The sequence below is a fragment of the Orcinus orca genome, chromosome 9 (assembly GCF_937001465.1).
Source record: "Orcinus orca chromosome 9, mOrcOrc1.1, whole genome shotgun sequence".
NCBI lineage: Eukaryota > Metazoa > Chordata > Mammalia > Artiodactyla > Delphinidae > Orcinus > Orcinus orca.
The window spans coordinates 87,401,870-87,417,981 of NC_064567.1; the positions used below are offsets into that span (position 1 = coordinate 87,401,870).

General features: G+C 38.5%; 1 protein-coding gene across 1 annotated transcript in view; it reads right to left on the reverse strand.

The window, feature by feature from the left end:
- The window catches only part of LOC117203713 (uncharacterized), a 1,186,790-nt gene that overhangs the window by 1,097,798 nt on the left and 72,880 nt on the right, over positions 1–16,112 (reverse strand). The gene's annotated exons all lie outside the window — the stretch shown is intronic.

Consider the following 16,112-nt stretch of genomic DNA (forward strand, 5'->3'; position numbering starts at 1 on the left):
TAAATCTTTATAGACTCAGTGGAATGAAAGTGATAAATGAATAGCCAGACTGTTAAGTAAAACCTGACATGAAATATTCTGAAACATCCAATTAATTGCTCCATCTCGACTTTTGCATATTGAAAACAGCCACCTGTTCCTCAGACATGAGCAGCCCTTTCACAGTAGTTCATATTGAGTATGTGTTGTCTGGGTAGGTCCCAATGCCAGATCCTTCATTTACTGTGTGACCCTAAACAACTCTAACCTCACCTATTAAATGAACACAAATAGTAATGCCTGGGCCCCATAGTGTTGTTGTGAGGCTATAAATTAAGGTATAGTGTTGTGCTGGTGCTTGACTTTTAGGAGATACTCAAAGAATTTTAATTCCTTCCCTCCTACTATAGGCAAGACGTTGAAGAAGAAAAGAAACGTGAAACACAGCCTCTGCTCTCAAAATGTCGAAGATAATTAGGGTAACATTTATGGGTAAGGATTGAAAACTCAATACCTTCCGGAGCCAGGGAGATAAGTAAATTACCAGAGCAAAGCAAGCTGGGGTGGGGAGATAATAGGAAGTAGTGGGCACTGTGGAGCACTGGAGAGCCTAGGTCTTGTCTAAAGAGATGACGTTGCCAATACTCAGCTCTAGTCATTCACCAGATATGCACTGAGTCGCTGCTGTGTGCCAGGAACTGTTCTGAACCCTGGGAGGATAGTGGTAAACCAGACAAACAAGGTCCCTGCTCTTGTAGGTCTCATGTTCTAGTAGGAAAAGAGATAATAAACGGGAAAATGTCAGTTAATGATAATAGGTACCCTAGAGGGAATTAAAACATGGTGATGAGATGCAGAAGTTGGGAGGTGAATCAAGGAAGACTGCTCTGAAAAGGTGGCATTTAAAGTGAGACCTGAATGATGAGAACAAGCCAGCCAGGGGGAGCCACTAGTTTAATTGCTCTAAGGCAGGAATAAGGTCACTACTCATGAGGAACAGCAAGGTGGCAGGGAGGGGATGTGAGCTGTGCCAGGAACCAGCTTCCGGTTTGGTAGGCCAGAATGGATGGTACGTTTTTTAAGTCTTAGAGAAAGCCATTTGAGGGTCTTAATAGGAGAGAGATGGAAACCATCTTACATTTTTAAAAGATTACTCTTGGCTTCTGCTTCTAGCAGTATGACCTAGGTACTCTAAAAAGCCTTCCTCACACTATTCTACCAGGTCTTGGATAAATTACAATGAGCTTATTTTATTTTTTTTTAATTTTTTATTTTGTATTGGAGTATAGTTGATTTACAATGTTGTGTTTCGGGTGTACAGCAAAGTGATTTAGTTACACATATTCACATATCTATTCCTTTTCAGATTCTTTTCCCATATAGGTTATTGCAGAGTATTGAGTAGAGTTCCCTGTGCTATATAGTAGGTGCTTGTTGATTATTTTATATATAGTAGGGTATGTATGTTAATCCCAGTAATCCCTAGGATAAACCTCCTAGTTTATCCCTCCCCCCACTTTCCCCTTTGGTAACCATAAGTTTGTTTTCTAAGTCTGTGAGTCTGTTTCTGTTTTGTAAACAAGATCATTTGTATCATTTTCTTTTAGATTCCACGTATAAGTGATATCATATGACATTTGCCTTTCTCTGTCTGATTTACTTCACTTAGTACAGTAATCTCTAGGTCTAACCATGTTGCCACAAATGGCATTATTTCATTCTTTTTTATGGCTGAGTAATATTCCATTGTATATATGTACCACATCTTCTTTATTCATCTGTCAGTGGACATTTAGGTTGCTTCCATGTCTTGGCTACTGTAAATAGTGCTGCAGTGAACATTTAGGTGTATGTATCTTTTTGAATTATTGTCTTCTCCAGATATATGCCCAGCAGTGCAATTGCTGGATCAAGTGGTAGCTCTATTTTTAGTTTTCTTTTTTTTTTTTTTGCGGTATGTGGGCCTCTCACTGTTGTGGCCTCTCCCATTGTGGAGCACAGGCTCCGGACGTGCAGGCTCAGCGGCCATGGCTCACGGTAGCAGCCGCTCCACAGCATGTGGGATCTTCCCGGACCGGGGCACGAACCTGTGTCCCCTGCATCAGCAGGCAGACTCTCAACCAGTGCGCCACAAGGGAAGCCCCTATTTTTAGTTTTTTAAGGAACCTCCATACTCTTCTCCATAGTGGCTGTACCAGTTTACATTCCCACCAACAGTGCAAGAGGGTTCCCTTTTCTCCACACCCTCTCCAGCATTTACTGCTTGTAGACTTCTTGATGATGGCCATTCTGACCGGTGTGAGGTGATACCTCATTGTAGTTTTGATTTGTATTTCACTAATAATTAGCAATGTTGAGCATCTTTTCATGTGCCTGTTGGCCACCTGTATGTCTTCTTTGGAGAAATGTCTATTTAGTCCTTCCACCCATTTTCTGATCGGGTTGTTTGTTGTTTTGATATTGAACTGCATGAGCTATTTGTATGTTTGGGAGATTAATCCCTGTGGGTCGCTTTATTTGCAAGTATTTTCTCCCATTCCATAGGTTGTCTTTCTGTTTTGTTTATGGTTTCCTTTGTTGTGCAAAAACTTTTAACTTTAATTATGTCCCATTTGTTTACTTTTGTTACAATGAGCTTATTTTTAATAGACAGCTTGGCTTGCAAGGAAGTAAGAGAAATCCCAAAGTCATAAAAAAGAAAAAGAGTAAAGAGTAGCATGCACTGTAAGCAAATGCAAAATCCATATATCAGAGTAGGGAATGGGAGGAGGCTAAGCCTTGGGTCACTGCAAGTAGATGGGCTAAATTTGAGAATCTCACCCTAGACCAGGACATTTGAAGATGGCCATAACCTTAGACAAGGATGGCCTAGGAAGGATATTCATGATAGCAAACCAAAGAAGCTTATCAAGAAGTCTGTCTCCACACTGATTCTAGATAGGGTGAAAAAGAAAAAGAGGAATAGTCACCCTCTGAAGTTTTTAACCCATGAAACTGGCCCCCTCTAGTCTGGAATTCAATCTTACACTCTCCTTATGATCAAAGAAACTCCAAACCAAGAAATCAAAGAACTTGCTAGAGCACTGGTAGCTGGCAGATCTCAGGCACACAGATCTCACCAATTATGTTCAACAAAGTAAGTGCTCACAATATTAAAATTACTAAACACACAAATAAACCATGAGACAGAATCATCAGAAATAATTAACAGATTTATTGCCCCAGAGATTTTAGATATTGGAATTACTATATAGAGAATATATATAATCATGTTTTATATGTAAAAGAAATAAAGGTGATTTCTAAAAAATAAAAAAATGTAAAGAATCCATTAGATACAACCAGATAGATTTGAAGCAAAATGCTTAGAATTGAAAAATATGATCCCTGAAATTTAAAATATGATTTGTATATTAAATATAAATTAGATGTAATTGAAGAGGAAAGTTGTGAACTAGAAGACAAATCTAAAGAAGTTTCCCAGAATGAAATACAGAAAGCCAAGGGGTTGGAAAATAAAAAGAGGCTAAGCATCAGGGAAGATATATGTGTCTAATCAGAGTTCCACTAGGAGAAATAAAATAATGGAAAGACAATATTTGAATAGAAATTATTTGAAAATTTTCCATAAATGATGAAAGATATGAATGCACACATATAGGAAGTATGATAGATATCAAGCAAGATAAATGAAAAGTAAATTCAAGCATGACAGTAAAAGTGTAGTCCAAAGTTAGAGGAACTACCATAAAAGTAACCAAAGAGAAATGTATACCACCTACAAAAGAACAATTTCTAGACTGAAAATAAATACCAGAGACATTAGCATAATATATTTGAAGTGCTGAAGTAAAATAATTGTCAGTCTGAAACTGTGTTTCAGCAAAACTCATTTTTCTCATTAACAGTTTTTTTAAAAATTATAGTTGATGTACAATATTATATAGTAAAACTCTTTTAAGACCAAAGATGGAATACAATCATTTTCAGATAAATGAAACCTAAGGGGATTTACTAGCAATAGACCAACACAGATAAAATTTCTGAAAATGAGTCAAGAAGTATGGTTTGAGGGACTTCCCTGGTGGCGCAGTGGTTAAGAATCTGCCTGCCAATGCAGGGGACATGGGTTCGAGCCCTGGTATGGGAAGATCCCATATTCTGCAGAGCAACTAAGCCTGTGCTCTACAACTGTTGAGCCTGCGCTCTAGAGCCTGCGAGCCACAACGACTGAGCCCATGAACCACAACTACTGAAGCCCACATGCCTATAGCCTGTGCTCCACAACAAGAGAAGCCACTGCAATGAGAAGCCTGCGCACTGCAATGAAGAGTAGCCCCTGCTCGCCGCAACTAGAGAAAGCCTGCGTGCAGCAACAAAGACCCAATGCAGCCAAAAATAAATAAATAAAATTAATTAATTAATTTTTAAAAAAAGAAGTAAGGTTTGAGATTCAAAAAGGAATAGAGGGCTTCCCCCCTGGTGGCACAGTGGTTGAGACTCTGCCTGCTGATGCAGGGGACACGGGTTCGTGCCCTGGTCCAGGAGGATCCCACGTGCCGCGGAGCGGCTGGGCCCATGAGCCATGGCCGCTGAGCCTGTGCGTCCGGAGCCTGTGCTCTGTAACTGGAGAGGCCACAACAGTGAGAGGCCCGTGTACCAAAAAAAAAAAAAAAAAAAAAGGAATAGAGAGCAAAGACTTTGGGACGTGTGAATAAATCTAAACAAACATTATACAAATTAATAATAAAACATTAATTTGTGGAATAAAAAAAGACAACTAAAATACTGGGTAACAATAACATGTAAATTAGGATGAGATAATCAAAGTTTAAGAAATGTGTATTAATTGGGAAGAGAGTTGAGATATAGATGAATAATAGCTCACAACTGATTGTTTATAGTGTACTAGACATATGTAATAACTCAACCCTCGTAACAACCTTCTGAGTTACATACTATAGTTATCCTCAGTTTACAGATAAAAGTGGCACAGAGTTTAAATAATTTACCCAAGGTCACATAGCTAGAAAGCAAAGAGCTGGGTTCAAGCTCAGGTAATATAACTCTAAAATGGATACACTATATAGTATTCTCTGTGCTGTTTTTAGAAAGTTAAAAATAAGTGATAAAAATTTAAGTAAACAGTAGAAGATATAGTTTCAAAACAATGAGGGGAAGTGGAATAAGAAAGAAAAAAACACTAAATAAGTACAAAAGAAGGCCCTCCCCAAAAAACAAAAAAGTAGAAAAAGCAGAACAAATAAAATGCACAATGTAAGATAGAAAAAAATAAAACCAAATTAGAAAACATAATAAACAGAAGTAGATTAAAATTAGTTAAAAGAGAGATTTTGAGATTCGATTTTTAAAAACCCATCAATATGCTGTTTACAAGAGACATATAAAACATAAGGACACAGAAAGATTAAAAATAAAACGTTCCTTATGTGCTACACCTCAATTTTTTTAAATGTTAATATTCCACAAAGAAAATAACTATCAAACTTTCAATTAACAGATTATTTAGTACACAATTATCCAGAGAACAGAAAGAAGCAATGGTCCTACAGCTCATTCTGAGGACAGTTTGGAAAAGGAAAACTACAGGCCCCTCTGTATCCTAACAGGAACAGCATTCTAAAATGTATCTATTTAGGGCTTCCCTGGTGGCGCAGTAGTTGAGAGTCTGCCTGCCGATGCAGGGGACATGGGTTCGTGCCCCGGTCCGCGAGGATCCCACATGCCGTGCAGCAGCTGGGCCCGTGAGCCATGGCCGCTGAGCCTGCACGTCCGGAGCCTGTGTTCCGTGACGGGAGAGGCCACAGCAGTAAGAGGCCCGCGTACCGCAAAAAATAAATAAATAAATAAATAAACAAACAAACAAAATATATCTATTTAAATCACCACATTAAGAGGCTAAAAGATAAAAACCATATGATTGCCTGATAAATGCAAAAAAAAATCATTTGATAAAACTTAAAACCTGATGATAATAAGAATTTTTACAAAAGTAGGAATGAGGACAATTTACCTAAGAAACAATTTCTATCAAACAATATACTTTTACTTGGAATTATGACAGGTAAGAAGTAGTCCCTTAAAATAAAGAACAAGACAGATAAGCCCACCATCAGTACCTTTGTTGATACTACATAATCTTCACCAGCAGAGTAAAACAAGAAATATAAGTAAAAGGGATAAGAATATGAAAGGAAAAATGAAACTATCATCATTTTATGATTATAATTACTCTCATAAAAGATACAGGTAAAAATTATTAGAATCTATAAGAAATTAATTAAATGACTAGATTTAAGATCAAAATATAAACATCACATTTCTAAAAAAAAAAAAAAAAACTGGGGAAGTAAAAGGGAAAAACTGAAGCATTTTTTTCTGCCTTTTCCATGGATAACGAACTAGTAGGCAAAGGGAAGCATCTCATACAATTATTCAAAGTAATACATGAAAGCAAAATGGTAGAAATAGATTATCATCTTTTTGCAACCGACAATGAATTAATGAGTCTAAATATTGAGTATCAATGGCTGCTAATATTTTTTTAAAAGAGTGAAAACCAGACTTCCTGAAAAAAACATAAATGGTTAAAACCTGAGCCTGATGAAGCATCTGGATCAAGCTGCCAATTTCTAAGAAATACAGAGGACACAGGAACATGATGGACTATAACATGAGTGTGCAACCAGCAAAATCCACACTGTAGAACTCTGTGTCAAACAGACTGAGTTTGCAACAGATGAAGTGTAGGGAAAAGCAGAGGATGGAGGGAGAATCCATAGATTAAAAGAGACTTAAAAGACATAAAGTGTTTTTAAAAAAAAAAAACAGGCAAGACTAAATTATAGCGTAAAATAATGCAAGGGAGAGATTGCTATGAAAGACAGGATAGTGGTTATCTAGGGAGAAGAGAGGGGACTGTGAACTGTATGGGGCATATAGAGAGGCTTCTGAGATGACAGGGAAAGTTGTTTCTTGACCTGGATAGTGGCTACAGTGTATCCATCTTATAGTTATCCACTAAGCTCTACATTTGTTTCATTTAGTGTTCTGTTTCTATGCTTTACTTTACAATTTAGAAGTTTTTAAAAGTTTTCTAAGAAGCTGTATTTCTCTATCACACAGCAAGCAATTAGAAAACATAACTTCAAAAAAATATATTATTAACTCATGATACCCAGGAATACATCTAGCAAAATACGTATAGAACCTTTATGGAAAAAATAATAAAACTTCAGTGAAAGACTTGAAAGAAATTATTTCTAAATATAGAGATATACTATATTCACTGATAGGAAAACTCATTAGCATTAAGATCTGATTCTCCCCAAATTGGTTGTTGTTGGGAGACAATTCTACATGAGCCCCTTGTATTTCTGAAGGTCTTGTGTGCAGAGACGCTAACTGCTTTTATTCCAAGCTATCTTTTCAAGACTCTTTGTATACTAACAGCCTGGGAGGATAGAGACAGGATTTCCCTCCAGAGCAAGAGAGTAGATTTTTTATTGTTCTCTAAAAAGATAATGTCTCCCTCTGGGGCAAAGATCAGGCTGACTCATTGCCCATTATAGAAGATGCAGGTTCCCTAAGCTCAGTGTCCTCTCCTGTAATATAACCCACTGGACTGCAGCTACCACCCAGCCCTCTTCTCATAGCCCTCTGTCTGGAAACACGGCAAGCGGAACCAACACCAACACGCTGCTTGCTGTGCTATGAGTAATAGATCCCGTCCTTCGTCTGTGACCCAGGAGTCTCGTGTGTTCTGCCAGCATAAATGAGACTGTGGCAGGCTAGCTTATTCATTTGTAAGTAGGATAAATCTCAGACCCTTCACAGTTCCTCATAGTTAACCATTTGGGGAAAAAAGAGAAATTAGATACCTACTTACATTGTACACAAAAATCTACTCCATATGAATTAAGGACTTAACTGTGAAAAGCAAAAATTTAACTTTTAGAAGAAAATATAACCTAAGAAAAGGGAAAGATTTATTGAACAAAACACAGAAATCATAAAGGAAATAAAGTCAACTAGATTAAAATAAAAGACTTCTGTTCATGAAAATATTCCATAAAGAAAGCTAAAAGCCACAAACTGGGAGAAAATATTTGTTAACTTTATTAGTGGTAAAGGATAACAATACAGAATACATAAGAACTCTTGAAAATCAATTTCCTAAAAGCCAAAAAAAAAAAAAAGGAAAAATCAAACAAAAGACATGTATAGGAATTTAATAGAAAAGGAAACGAATGGCAGACATATGAAAAGATACTCAACTTCATCAGTAATTTAAAAATGTTAATTAATTGCACAATGATAATGTCCATTTTATTGGCATAAATTTAAAGCACTAGTATGATTTATAGCAATAGGCTTTCTTATACTGTTAGTAAAAGTAAAACTTGGTATAATCACTTCAAAATATAATTTGGCATTATCTTGTAAATTGAGCATTTGCATACACTAAATAAATTCATCAATTCTATTTCTAGGTATAACGCTTGAGAAATTCTTGCCCATAAGCACCAAAAAACATGTACAAGAATGGAAAATACCAATATTTATCAACAGAGAATAGATAAATAAATTGTGGATTTATTTATGTGGATAATTAACTTATTAAATTGATGAATTAATACTACTATAAGTATGGAAATGAATAAACATAAGTTACAAATATCAACATAAATGATTATATTATATTAGATATATACTTTTGAGTGGGGAAAAAAACAGCAGATACACTATGGCTTCATTTTTATAAATCTCAAAAACAAAGGAGAACTAAACTGTTTGTTTAGTGATAAATATCTATATGATAAAACTATAAAGTTGTAAGTACAGAAATGATAAAAACAAATCTCATGGTTGTGATTACTTCTGGAGAGTTGGGAGGGATTATAATCAAGGAAAGGTATACAGGCAATTTCAATAGTTCCAGATCTTAACTGAGTGGAATGCATGCATATATATAGATATATTTCAATGAAGATGTCAGCATTTTAAGAAAAAACAAGTTTTTAGATGAAAGCACTAACTGAATCTTTAAAATATACTTGACCATGCGCCAACAGTAAATATTATTTTCTCTTAAACTGGAAGTAAATCTATATCTGTTAGAAATAATGCGGCCAAACAATGTGAATCTGAAGAATTTTGTTGCCAACACTTTATAGCAAGTATATGAGCCAAAGTGATTTAAGTTTGTAAAAATGCAAAATAGTATAAACAAAACTTGTGCTAAGCCAGATTTGAACATCTAGTGAGAATAACATTCATACTAAGTTTTCTGCATTGCGTTCTTTTTGCATTCATTTTTCACTTTTATTAAAGATTCAAAACATACATATATATCACATTTTTGTATCACATATTATCTAATGAAATAAGATAAAACAAATTGAATATTTTAAAAGATAACTTGACAGTTGTGAGGAAAACAGACAGTAGAAGCAGGGACATTGGGGGAAGGCTACTGCAGTAGTCAAGGTAAGAGAAGGTGGTGGCTTCAACTAGAAGAGGCAGTGAAGATGGAAAGAGGTGGATAAATTTGGGATGATGTTGCAGATTGGGTTTCCTGGGATGCTGACTCTGAGAAAGATCAGGGTGAAATAAGTGTATAATTCGGGGCTCTTAGCATCAACACCCTTGACAGGGAAATAAAAGGGAAAGGAAGGGAGCAGGTTGGGCAGAAGGAGAAGTTGGGCTGTGATGCAGTCTCAGTGAAGGCCTCAGCAGAGTCATCCTGTGTTAGGAGTCGGGCCTCAAGCATCAGTCACTGTATATGGTTTGCTTACCCCCAGGAAAGGGGTGTGACCTTGAGTGTGGTGGCTCTCTTCAGGGGAGGGCAATTTCCAGAGAGGGCAGAGTGGCTGTGAGTTGGCAACACATCCAGCAGCTGTGGGCATAAGTCCCCTAGTCCCCTCTGAGGGGCACGTCACAGCATCTAGTACAGATATGTGTTGGGGGAATAGGAGACTTGCTGATGGATTGAATGTGGAAGATGAGGAAAGAGAGCTACTGAATTTTTGCTCTGAGAGCAGATGGTGGTGCCATTCATTGACATAGGAAGAAGGGGAGGAGGAAGAGGTTTAGGAGATGGAAATCCAAAAACTCTTTTCTGTGATGTTTAAGTTCAAGATGCTTATAAAAATTCAAGAGGAGATGGCAAGTTAGATAGGCAGTTAGATGTAGACACGTGGACTCCTAAGGAGAAGTCCAGGGTAGAAAACAAAACAAAACAAAACAAATTTAGTAGACATGGCAAATAGATGACTTTTAAAGCTCTGAGACTGGATATGATCATTTAGGAAGATTGTACAAATAGAGAAGAGGACCCTGACCAAGCCCAAACCACGCTGACTTTAGAAGTGGGGCAGAGGGACTTCCCTGGTGGTCCAGTGGTTAAGAATCCACCTTCCAATGCAGGGGACGTGGGTTTGATCCCTGGGTGGGGAACTAAGATCCCACATGCTGCAGGACAACCAAGCCCACGTGCCGCAACTACTGAGCCTGCACACCACAACTAGAGAGCCCACATGCCACAATTAGAGAGCCCACACGCTCTGGAGCCCAAGTGCCACAGCTAGAGAGAAGCCTGCATGCTGCAACGAAGAGCCTGTGTGCCACAGTGAAAGATCCTGCATGCCACAACTAAGACCTGATGCAGCCAAAAATAAATAAATATTTTTTTTAATTGAACTCATCTTTTTTTTTAAAGACCAGTTTTTGTAAGTCAATTTATTTTTTTTAAGTATTATTTTAACTATTTATATTTATTTTTGGCTGCATTGGGTCTTCGTTGCTGCACACAGGCTTTCTCTAGTTGCGGCAAGCGGGGGCTACTCTTTGTTGTGGTGCATGGGCTTCTCATTGCAGTGGCTTCTTCTGTTGCGGAGCACGGGCTCTAGGCGCGTGGGGTTCAGTAGTTGTGGCTCGCGGGCTGTAGAGCACAGGCTCAGTAGTTGTGGCGCACGGGCTTAGTTGCTCCGCGGCATGTGGGATCTTCCCGGACCAGGGCTCGAACCCATGTCCCCTGCATTGGCAGGCGGATTCTTAACTACTGCGCCATCAGGGAAGCCCCAAAACTGAACTCATCTTTAAAAAAAAAAAAAAGAAGAAGTGGGGCAGAGGATAGGAGCCAACAAAGAAGACTAAGAGGAACCCATGACATGGGGTATAATGGAAGCCAAGTCCTGGGGAAAAAGTATTTCAAGAAGCAAAGAGTAATTAAGTGTCAAATGCTGCTGAAAGGTCAGGTAAGACAAAGCAGAGAGGAGACCACTGGATTTGGAAATTATGGGGGTAACGTGTCATTGACAAAACAGTCTTTGTGAAATAATAGAAATAAAATATGAGCAGTGAATTAGGGAAGAGAGTTGAAATTGAGGAGGTGGAGGCAGCAATATAGACAACTTTTACAAGAAGTCAGTCATAGCCATTTGAATCTGAGAGACTAGGATTTGTTGCTAGCTTTTTGAGTTTCTCAAGATAAGATGGAATTTTTTATAATATCAATTTTCCAGTAAGTTGGTACATTGTTCAACACAGTGCAGACCAACATTGTGAGTATCAAAAATACATCTAGGAGTCAGGTTCAGCCAGTGGGTTATGAGTTTCTGACTTCCATCAAGAAAGCGAACTCTTGGGCTTCCCTGGTGGCGCAGTGGTTGAGTCCGCCTGCCGATGCAGGGGACGCGGATTCGTGCCCCGGTCCAGGAAGATCCCACATGCCGCGGAGCGGCTGGGCCCGTGAGCCATGGCTGCTGAGCCTGCAAAAAAAAAAAAAAAAGAAACGAACTCTCAAAAAGTAAACTATTATAAATATCGTGGTAGAGCATGCTCCAGGACAGGTGAGTGAGTACAGGAAACTTGCGGAGGCTAGAATGCATAGAAAGTTGGGGAAGATGACCCCGGAGAGGAAGACAAGCCTCAGATGGACTTTCTCAAGGTCAAGATTGAAGGAGGAGGAAGAAAAAATTGCTGGCAAACGCTTGTGGCCAAATCACCTATCCTCCGACGTAGCATTTATCAGCACTGACACTTATATTCTGATTTCCGTGTGGCCCTCTCATTGATGTTATTTAGGTCCGAGAGCCAGATTGTCAATGGCTTTTCATTTCAGCTACTTTGAAGTTTGGACTTTATTCTGCAGACAATAGGAAACCATTGAAAGTTTTTGAATAGGGGAAAGATATATAATCAAAGTGAGTTTTTAACAGGATTATTTCTTCAGCAGTGAGCAGGATGGAGTCAAGCAAGGCTAGGTTAGATGCAGAAAGTCCATGTAGGAGATTTTTCTGGTTGTGGAAATGGAGAGTAAGAGGTGAAGATTGATGGGTGTGGGGCATTAGAAAACAAAGACAATGCTCAGTCTACATTAGTGTGTGTGTGTGTGTGTGTGTGTGTCGGGGGAAGGGAGGAAGGGTGACAGTGGGGTTGTGTGGGCTGACATGTCAAAAGCAATAATAGCCAATATATGGATGGCACCATATAGCCTACAAGTGCTTTCACATCCATTATCTCATTCGCCCTCACCACACCCTTGTGAGCTATTATTATGCCCATTTAACAAATGTGGAATCTGAGGCTCAAAGAGGTTAAATGATTTGCCCATAAGGTCACAAGATGTTCTTGACCATGGGTGTCCTCACTCCGTGTTTTGACAATGGCTTTCAGATACACTTAGGCTCTTGATGGTGTGTGGGCAGGAGTCAGCCTGTGTTTGCCTTTCGAAAGGCATGTCCTGAAATTTCAGTTTCTTGGAGGGATTGGCTGGATTCCACTTCTTTGATGCTGGTTCCCTGTGAACTTTCTAAAAGAGACTATAATTTACATATGACAGCTGGAGAGAAAAAAAAGAAAGAATCCATTTCTAAGTTAGTTTTCCATTTTGACTCCAGGCGTTCTCTGAAATGAAACATTAATTCTCTCTCCTAGGCAGGGTAACAGTTAGATCATTAAAATTCTCATCCTGTGAGGGCCAAACCTTGGTGAACTGAGATAAGAAAATGCATTTACCTCTCTTCTCACTGCCTGCCATGCACCCTCTCAAGTAAAAAGCTGGGAATTCCCTTCTAATGAGTGAGATCTATTTCATTATCTCAACCACAAGTCCATAGGCCCAGGGGCTCAGATGTCAAACCAACCTAGCGGGTCAATTCTAGCTTCCTGAATTACTTAAATACTGGCTTTTTCTCTGGCATTAACTGAAAGGAACTTCCCCAAGGACTAAATTGACAGCTGTATTTTCAATTATGGACTAAAGGCTGCTTCTTATCCAAACCAAGATGGCCGACTGAAAGAATCCCAGAAGTATGTGGATGTGATGTTACCTTGCTGATGGACTTTCTCAAGTCAAAACATTTACTTAAAACTTTGTCTTCTTCCAAAGCAGGAATTTCTAAAACTTTAGAAGCAGCTTTCCTTATAAAAGCCTTTACACTTTTCAGGTCTTTTAACTTTAAAAAGCTTGTGAATTCTCTTCTAGGTGATTAAAAGCCATTTTGAATTAAATACAGTTGCCCTGATCTTGTCAAAAACGATGATGCAAAAAAAAAAAAAAAAGACGGTGCTTTCCTAGAGCTTAATTTACTATACAGAGTTAGAAAGCAGTTGGATTTTTAAAAATTGATTTATACTGCCATCTAGTGATACATTTCATTGCAAATTTCAACACCCTAGAGTACATTTTGGTAGGTCTGCTAGGTTACCCTTAAAAACTTCGTAGAATCGAGGATTTATGCTTCCAAATAGAAAGCAAACTAGCTCCTCTACACAGCGTACAAGGCCCCTCTCATATACAAAGGCTAAGAAAAAAATTTTAACACAGATATAGAAGGGAGCTCCCAACAGAGGTCCTGTTAAACCACAGAGGCTTCTTACATTAGCTTTTTCACTTATATCTTTGATTTTTATTGTAATTATCCCACATAAGCTGTTTATTTCTTCTAGGCAAATAAATTCAATCTTGGCTGACTAATTTAATGGTCACTCTATTGGAAAAAGTAGAATTGCATACAGGTTAAACATATGGGAGCTACCATGATGTTGTCCAGGTTCAAATCCTAGCTCAGAATCTGCAATCCGTGTGCCCTTGGAGAGTTATAAAACACCCCCATGGGCTTCCCTGGTGGCACAGTGGTTAGAAATCCGCCTGCCAATGCAGGGGACACGGGTTCAGTCCCTGTTCCAGGAAGATCCCACATGCCGCGGAGCAACTAAGCCTGTGCACCACAACTACTGAGCCTGCGCTCTAGAGCCCGCGAGCCACAGCTACTGAGCCTGTGTGCCACAGCTACTGAAGCCCGCACTCCTGGAGCCTGTGCTCAGCAACAAGAGAAACCACCACAATGAGAAGCCCCGTGCACCGCAACAAAGAGTAGACCCCGCTCACCACAACAAGAGAAAAGCCTGCGCGCAGCAACGAGACCCAACACAGCCAAAAATATAAGTAACTTAATTAATTAAAACACCCCCATGCCTCAGTTTCCTAATCTATAAAAGAGGGGTAATAATCAAATCTACCTCACAGAGTCATGCAAAAGACACTATGCTCAGCACAGAAACTAGCACAAAGTAAATGCTCAGTGGAAACACAAGGTACCATTATATTGGTGGATCACAGGCAGCCTAATGTGCATAGCCACTGAGGATGCAGAGATAGAAGAACAGCTCCCTGTCCCATACCCTTAGCAAATAGATCTTTGGACACAATGAAGACCCAAGGTCAGGTCTCTGGATACTAGAATTATTATATGATCCAGCAATTCTAGGTAAATACCTAAAAGAATTGAAAACAGAGACTCAAACAAATTTTGTATTATTCACAATAGCCAAAAGGTGGAAACAACCCAAATATTCATCAGCAAATGCATGGATAAACAAAATGAGTTATATACATTAACGGAACACTATTCATCCTTAAAAAGGAATGAAATTCTGATACATGCTGCAATGTGGATGACCTTGGAAACATTATGCTAAGTGGAATAAGTCAGACACAAAAGGATAAATGTTGTCAGATTCTGCAATATATGAGTTACCTAGAATAGTCAAATTCACAGAGACAGAAAGTAGAATGGTGGTTACCGGGGGCTGGAGGAAGGGGGCAAAGGGGAGTTATTGTTTAATGGTTACAGAGTATCAGTTTGGAATGATGAAAAAGCTCTGGATATGAAATAGTGATGATGGTTGCACAACAATGAGAATGTACCTAATGCCACTGAATAGTACACTTAAAATGGCTAAAATGGACTGTGGAAAACAGTATGGAGTTTTCTCAGAAAACTAAAAATAGGACTACCATATGACCCAGCAATTCCACTCCTGAGTATATATCCAAAAAAAGCAAAAACACTAATTCAAAAAGATACAGGCACCCCAATGTTCATAACAGCATTATTTATAATTGCCAAGACATGGAAACAACCTAAGTGTCTGTCAACAGATGAATGGATAAAGAAGATGTGGTATATGTATACAATGAAATACTACTCGACCATAAAAAAGGATGCATTTTTGCCATTTGCAACAACATGGATGGACTTGGAGGGCATTATGCTAAATGAAATAAGTCAGAGAAAGACATACTGTATGATATCACTTATACGTGGAATCTAAAAAAATACAACAAACTAGTGAATATACAAAAAAGGAAGCAGACTCAGAGATATATATAGTGGTTACCAGTGGGGAGAGAGAGAGGAGGGAGGGGCAGTATAGGAGTAAGAGGTAAAAACAATTATGTATAAAATAAGCTACAAGTATATTTTGTGCAACAGAAGGAATATAGCCGATAGTTTATAATAACTATAAGTGGAGTATAATCTTTAAAAATTGTGAATCACTATATTGTACACCTGTAACGTATATGATATTTTACATCAACTACTTCAATTTTAAAAATTAAAAAAAAAAAAAGAAGAGATAAACCAGGCTGGAATAGGCAATGTGCTGGGAGATATTGAGAAGGTGTTTCTCGAACTGGCCTTAAGACTATGCCAGCTTTAAATGATCTGGGAGGAGAAAGGAGGGATCACGTGGGAGGACCCAGACTGTCCTGAGCATGTGAGGGAATTGGAAGGACAACCTTCACATCTTCTTGCCACAAA